Raw genomic sequence first — 6,000 nt, 5'->3', positions numbered from 1 at the left:
GCCGGGTTGTAACAATTCTGAAAACACATGACCCCAGGAAAAACACTGAAACATGCAAATCAAGCAAAATGCATGAGCAAAGGAAGTGCAAGACAGTTGTATCGATGAAAGTCCAGTATGAATGCTATAAAAGTGCACAATGGTCCATGGCAACAGCTCACTCAAACAGTTTGTTTTTAAACGCTTGGGCTTTCTTGGAGAGCATGTTGCCGTCTAGCTCATTAACATTTGTTGGAGCACTTCGAACGTGCACTTCAGTTTAGGGGGGTAGTTCAGGTTTATTGCATAAATTAGTCCAAACAGCATGGTAGCAGCTAATGCAATGTTGTCCACATCAGTTATTAGGCTACCTGTTGGCCTTCCAGGACAATCTGTCCTCTGGTCTCATCTGTCCTCTGGTCTCATGGTGGAATTATGTTTGACAACATAAAGGCCCACTGTAATCCCCTCAATGGACCGCAGAATGACGTCTTCATCTTCCGCCTGCAGAGTGCACAGTCACAAAAGGAACAGAGTGAGATCTAACAAATCAATACATATATATATACCCATTACTAAGTCCCTGTGTTTAACAAGTACATTTGGTCAGATGTCAGTACTTTTAAGCCTCCTTGTTATCTGATATACTCCTGTCTGACCTGATAGAAAATGTTTCATTTCCTGTATCCGTTTTAAATTAAAAGCCCTCTAGCTTTTCAGTGTAGTCTGGCTATTAAACAAAAAATAGGGATGTTCACATACTTTAGGCTATATACTATGTGGTGTTTCAATAAATACATATTTTAACGCCCAACAAAAAAATCAAAAGGTCAAATATTACTTCTACTGTACTGACCACAAACTCTCTCATTGAGGTGCACACACAGCCCCTTGAAAAGACAATCCTGGCCTAAATCGACATCATCAACCTAAGTGAAGGGGAATAAGAAAAGAAAGAATCTATTTTGCTCAATGAAATGTGTACACTATTGACTCAATGTATAATTTCCTTAAAATGAATTCTTACTTGACTCATGTTTGACAGCAAAATAAAATCATGGAGCTGACGGGAGAAATACAATCTCTGAAATTACAAAAACATTAAGGACAAAATATCACTTTTCTGGAGAATCGAGTGGCCGACCTCGAACAATACACCAGGATGAACGATCTGATTATCAGCGGCCTGAAGACCAAACACCGGAGCTATGCCAGGGCGGCAGCGGCCTCAGAGGACACCGCCGCCGGGAGAGGGGGAGCCGACGCTCCGGAGGTGGACCGTGAGTCGCTGGAGTAACAGGTGCTTTGCTTTTTGGACAGCAAGGGCATATCTGTTGACAGCGAAGATATTGAGGCCTGTCATGCCCTGCGGAGCAAGAACACAACAGCCACACCAGCAGTAATAATCCGGTTCATCAACAGGAAAAATAAATATACACTCCTCAGACAAGGAAGGAAACTAAAAGGGACCAATGTTTACATTAACGAACACCTTACGAAGAAGAACACGGACATCGCGAGGAGAGCACGTATACTAAGGAAACAAAACAAGATTCAAGCAATATGGTCGACAAATTGTAAAATATTTATCAAACTAAATGGATCAACAGCAGAGATGGCGAAAGTGCTCATTATCCGGGAAATCACCGAGCTGGATCAGTTTGAGGAATTAAACATCAAAATCAACATAAGGTAGGCCTAACTGAATAGCTACACAATGAAATGAACACACTAAGAACACCCATGATAAGCTTGGACAAAAACCACTCACCTGCTGAATATGAAAAACTGGACTTGAAATGTTTCAAATACACAGAACATAAATCACAAGACATTGAAAAGGATATTGATCCTGAAAATAATTTATACAATAACATCCATAACCAATGTGAATACTACACAGAAGATCAACTCAAAAGAAATGGAATAATGGATGGATCAATATCAATATTACATTTTAATAGCAGAAGCCTCATTTCAAATGTATCTAAGATCAAACACTGTTTAAGGCAAGAAACGACTCTTTAATGTTTAAATTAAGCCTTATTAGTTTGTCTGTTTTGCACATCCTCCTATTAATATCTAATAATAAAATAATAAAATTCAATAACGTGCTTTGACCACCAGGTGTCCCTTTCTATCAGCTCTGCACGGTTATGGTTTAAATACAGCCTATCTACCAATTGGATCAAATATAAAAGTCAGCCGAATTAGTGTTGATACTGCAAGGAGACGCATTGTGTGAAAAGAAATGTAAGATGTTGTATAATTGCTTATATATTTATGATCCACGTCACATCTTCAGTTTTGGCGGCATTCTCCTGTTTGTCCAGAAGTCTTCTCAGCAGGGCTCTATAAATAGAGAACTACGGCAGATATGTCATATTTAATGCAGCCGAACCGTGTATTACAATGCCGTTATGTGATGACTTTCAAAGAGTAAAGCAAGCACACTCGGAATAAAGTATTATTGTATTTTTTAAAAACGTTTTCAGATTTCACATCACATAAACACCAAATCCCAGCATGCATTGCGGATAACCATCCAATCATCGAGCTGAGGATCTTGCCTACGTCTGTTTCCGGTTTCGTTTAATGACCGATGTATTTTGTTATACACACATTCCTTCACATTTACATTTTAATGTGCATTAAAGTATTTCGTGAGGCCTTCTAACATGTTTTTAAATATAACTACGGTTGTAGTTGAATAGTTTGTAAATTAACATGAACCGAAGCTGTTGCTTGGCAACTCAATCGCACAATGTCACGTCCGTTAATTCCACATCCACACGCATGGATTAACATCGATTTAATACATTAATGTAGCCTTTGTTTATGCTAAAAGAGGTGTCGACCAGCTGGGGCAACAAGAAAATCGCTGTAATCGAGTGTGACTATTAAAAAATAAATCATTACGTCGGGGTAGCATTTGCTTGGTATTTCCGGTTATTTCTCCACTGGTTAACATCAAGCCCCCAGGAAGTGCGCCGGACTCAGATGAAAATATTCGTGCTGGCCAAACGGCGGTACTACACTTCCGTTTGGTTGCCAGGCCCGGAAACACTTTTTCCCATTGACTTACATGGGGAAAGAGTGGTCTGTAACTCGTTGGATAATTTTTTTTAAACTAAATAAACTACCCAGTATGAACACTTGTATAGCCCTTATTAAAAACATGTATTCCTCAAGTTGTAAAAATGTGCTAATAACGTTATTCTGAGAGTTATTTCCCTCTGCATTATGAACGCGCATCTAACCCACGGGACCGCGCCGCCCGGCACGTTCATGTCACGTGTCCGGGAGGGTGGGGGCTGAAGCTATTGGAGCTACAACGAGCCGTTAAAGGCAGAGAGTGAAATTCAGTGAATACACGTAGTTTACAGAGATGCTGTATGAGAAACCAATGTGAGTTGCGTTTATCTTTACCCATGGATGCACAATAAGAACGGATCCATATCGTCTTACTGCCACCCCACGGAGCTGTAATAATGGATATATTGCACATGTTTGCTGTAATTCATTATCATACTACATGGGCTGTATGATTAAATCTTGTACCGTAAATGTTATATTAAATAAAGTTAATATTACCGACATTATTAACGTCCCTGTTGTTTCGTATTGCACTAAGAAGCTTATTGCACTGTATATAAATAGGCTATATATAAATATATATATATATATATATACAGTGCAATAATTATTTCATGCTAAATGAAGCTCTGTTGGATATCACTAGATCCTGTTACAGCGTAATATAAGTACATAATGATTGATGTGTATATTAGCATCATTACTAGCTAGCCGCTAGCTGCTAACTGCCGCCTCGTTCATATCAAATCCATGATAACAATAAACCATTACCATGCTGTCATGAACGCGCGGTGCTGTTACGTGTACGCAATTTGACGTGCTTGATGTGAACGAGCATTTTGGTTAAAGTTGCGCATGCTCTATGAGCGCACATACGGGTACTTCTCAGGCATGCTGGGTAATCTGTGACGTTACACTCTCAAAAGGTGGGCCATTTTATCATCATGCGCTAATAAGCAGCTCTCATAGGAATGAATGAGGCCCCGCCTCCCACGCTGTATCCAGTTCTTATTATACATCCATGGTTAACATGGGTTAACAATACCGTGTTGCTGTCACGTTTGAAGGGGACGAAACCGTGACATCTTCACGTCTCCCAGCATGGTAAATCGTCACATGTTCACGTCTTGCCGTGATACCGGGTTGGTTGTTTTACAACAGAGTCCTGGTTAAAAGTTTTAAAAGCCGATTTTTAGGTTCCTCCCGTTTTTCAAATGGTATTAATTTTTCGTGACTGTTGACAGATGGTGAAAAATAAGTATCTGACTTTAAAATAATAAGAAAAGTAAGGTAAAGTTTCACACAGAAGGCAACAAAACAGAGAATTGTGTCTCAAAAGGTGCAGTAAAGGGTAGTATACTTATTTGTAACCATTTGTTTCCTGCTTGTCTTTAAAATGTTAAAATATTGTAATATGTCATTTGGTAAGATGTTACAATATATTGGTTGACACAATTATGTTATTCCACTGATCAGAAAGGTGTTCTGTACTGCATCTCCCTTGTCATAATAATATACTAACATAAATGATTGGCTCTTGGTTTATTTGCCCTCTAATAACCGAATCAAATGTAAACATGAATGAATTAAATTCAAGGAACATCTTTCACACTCTTTTGTGATTGCTTTTTGATGCAATACCTTACCTTGTTCCCAGCTAAAAAGTAGGACCTCTGAATCAAGCAGTGATTCAATCACCTGCCTAATCTCCTGAAGCAGATCATAAAGTCTTCTGACTCACCATGCCACCTTGGTGCAAGTTCTGGTGAGTGGGTTCAGATTTGATGACACAGAGCTCAAATACTGCCAGTGGTTGTGATGTCTCCTGTAGGTTTTATAGTTTAGCCTGTAGACAAGAAAGCAGACAAATCAGTTTACACATTTAAACCAGACATGTAAGACAAACATGCTGATTAGATGCGTCACAAAAGAATCAAGCAGCCTCTGTCTGTGTGTTCCTGTTGTTAGAGCTTTGACACCAGCACGTGTATGATTTAATGCAGGCTTAAAGCACAGGCTGTGCTGAAAGGCCTGTTATTGGACACTCACCCCGGCTGGTTATGTTATGCTGCTACTGGCCGACTTCCAGCAGAGCACATCGAGATCATCTTGCTTCATTTAGTGGAGGCTCGGGACAGCTGAGAGGACCATGTCACTTGCCCATAAAAAAGATGTAACTGCTGGGGCCTAATGATTATGACATGCAGTATGTAATACAATAGAATACATTAAGGATATGTTCCTCTTGTGCTTGTTTCTATGTACCTAGATACTAGGGTATACTGTTATAGACCCCGGACCCTTTATCAGTCCTTAAAGAATGTTTTAATGATGTATTTATTTTGTTAATTAATATTTTTGGGAATATTTGAATATTCATTTTTATGCATGTATTTATTTAATCACCCATAGTTTAAGTTGTATACCTATTAACAATATCATGGGTGAGTAAGATATACAGTATATCAGTCCAAATGTGTGTTCAAAGTAAAAAACTTAAATATATTCAAAAGAAACATGACCTTGGTGATCTTTTGCACACACACATACACACAAACGATACTGCACAGTCACAAGTGTGCAGGACTGAAGTTTGAGACTTTTAGTAGTTTGAATGATAACCAGTAGGTGGTAGTAGTTTACTGTAAATAGAATAGTTGTTCCAAACCTCTTTCCCCTTTCTACCATTGAGTTAAATGATGGCCCCTGATTGAGAGATACATTTTATGGATATTCCATATTACATTTAATGCGTAGCAGAAAAACAATTGATAAACTGTACAATTAACCAAATATATCTGCAGGAAGATTGTGTAAAACAAGGGATTTAGATACATTTGGAACAGAAAGAGCTGCAATTTTTTTTTTTTAGGAATTCCTAAACTATACATTTGTCTGAATGACATCTACTGTATAAATATATGT

The sequence above is a fragment of the Gymnodraco acuticeps genome, unplaced genomic scaffold (genome assembly GCF_902827175.1).
Source record: "Gymnodraco acuticeps unplaced genomic scaffold, fGymAcu1.1, whole genome shotgun sequence".
Taxonomy (NCBI): Eukaryota; Metazoa; Chordata; class Actinopteri; order Perciformes; family Bathydraconidae; genus Gymnodraco; species Gymnodraco acuticeps.
Note: the sequence above shows the minus strand (reverse complement) of the source record.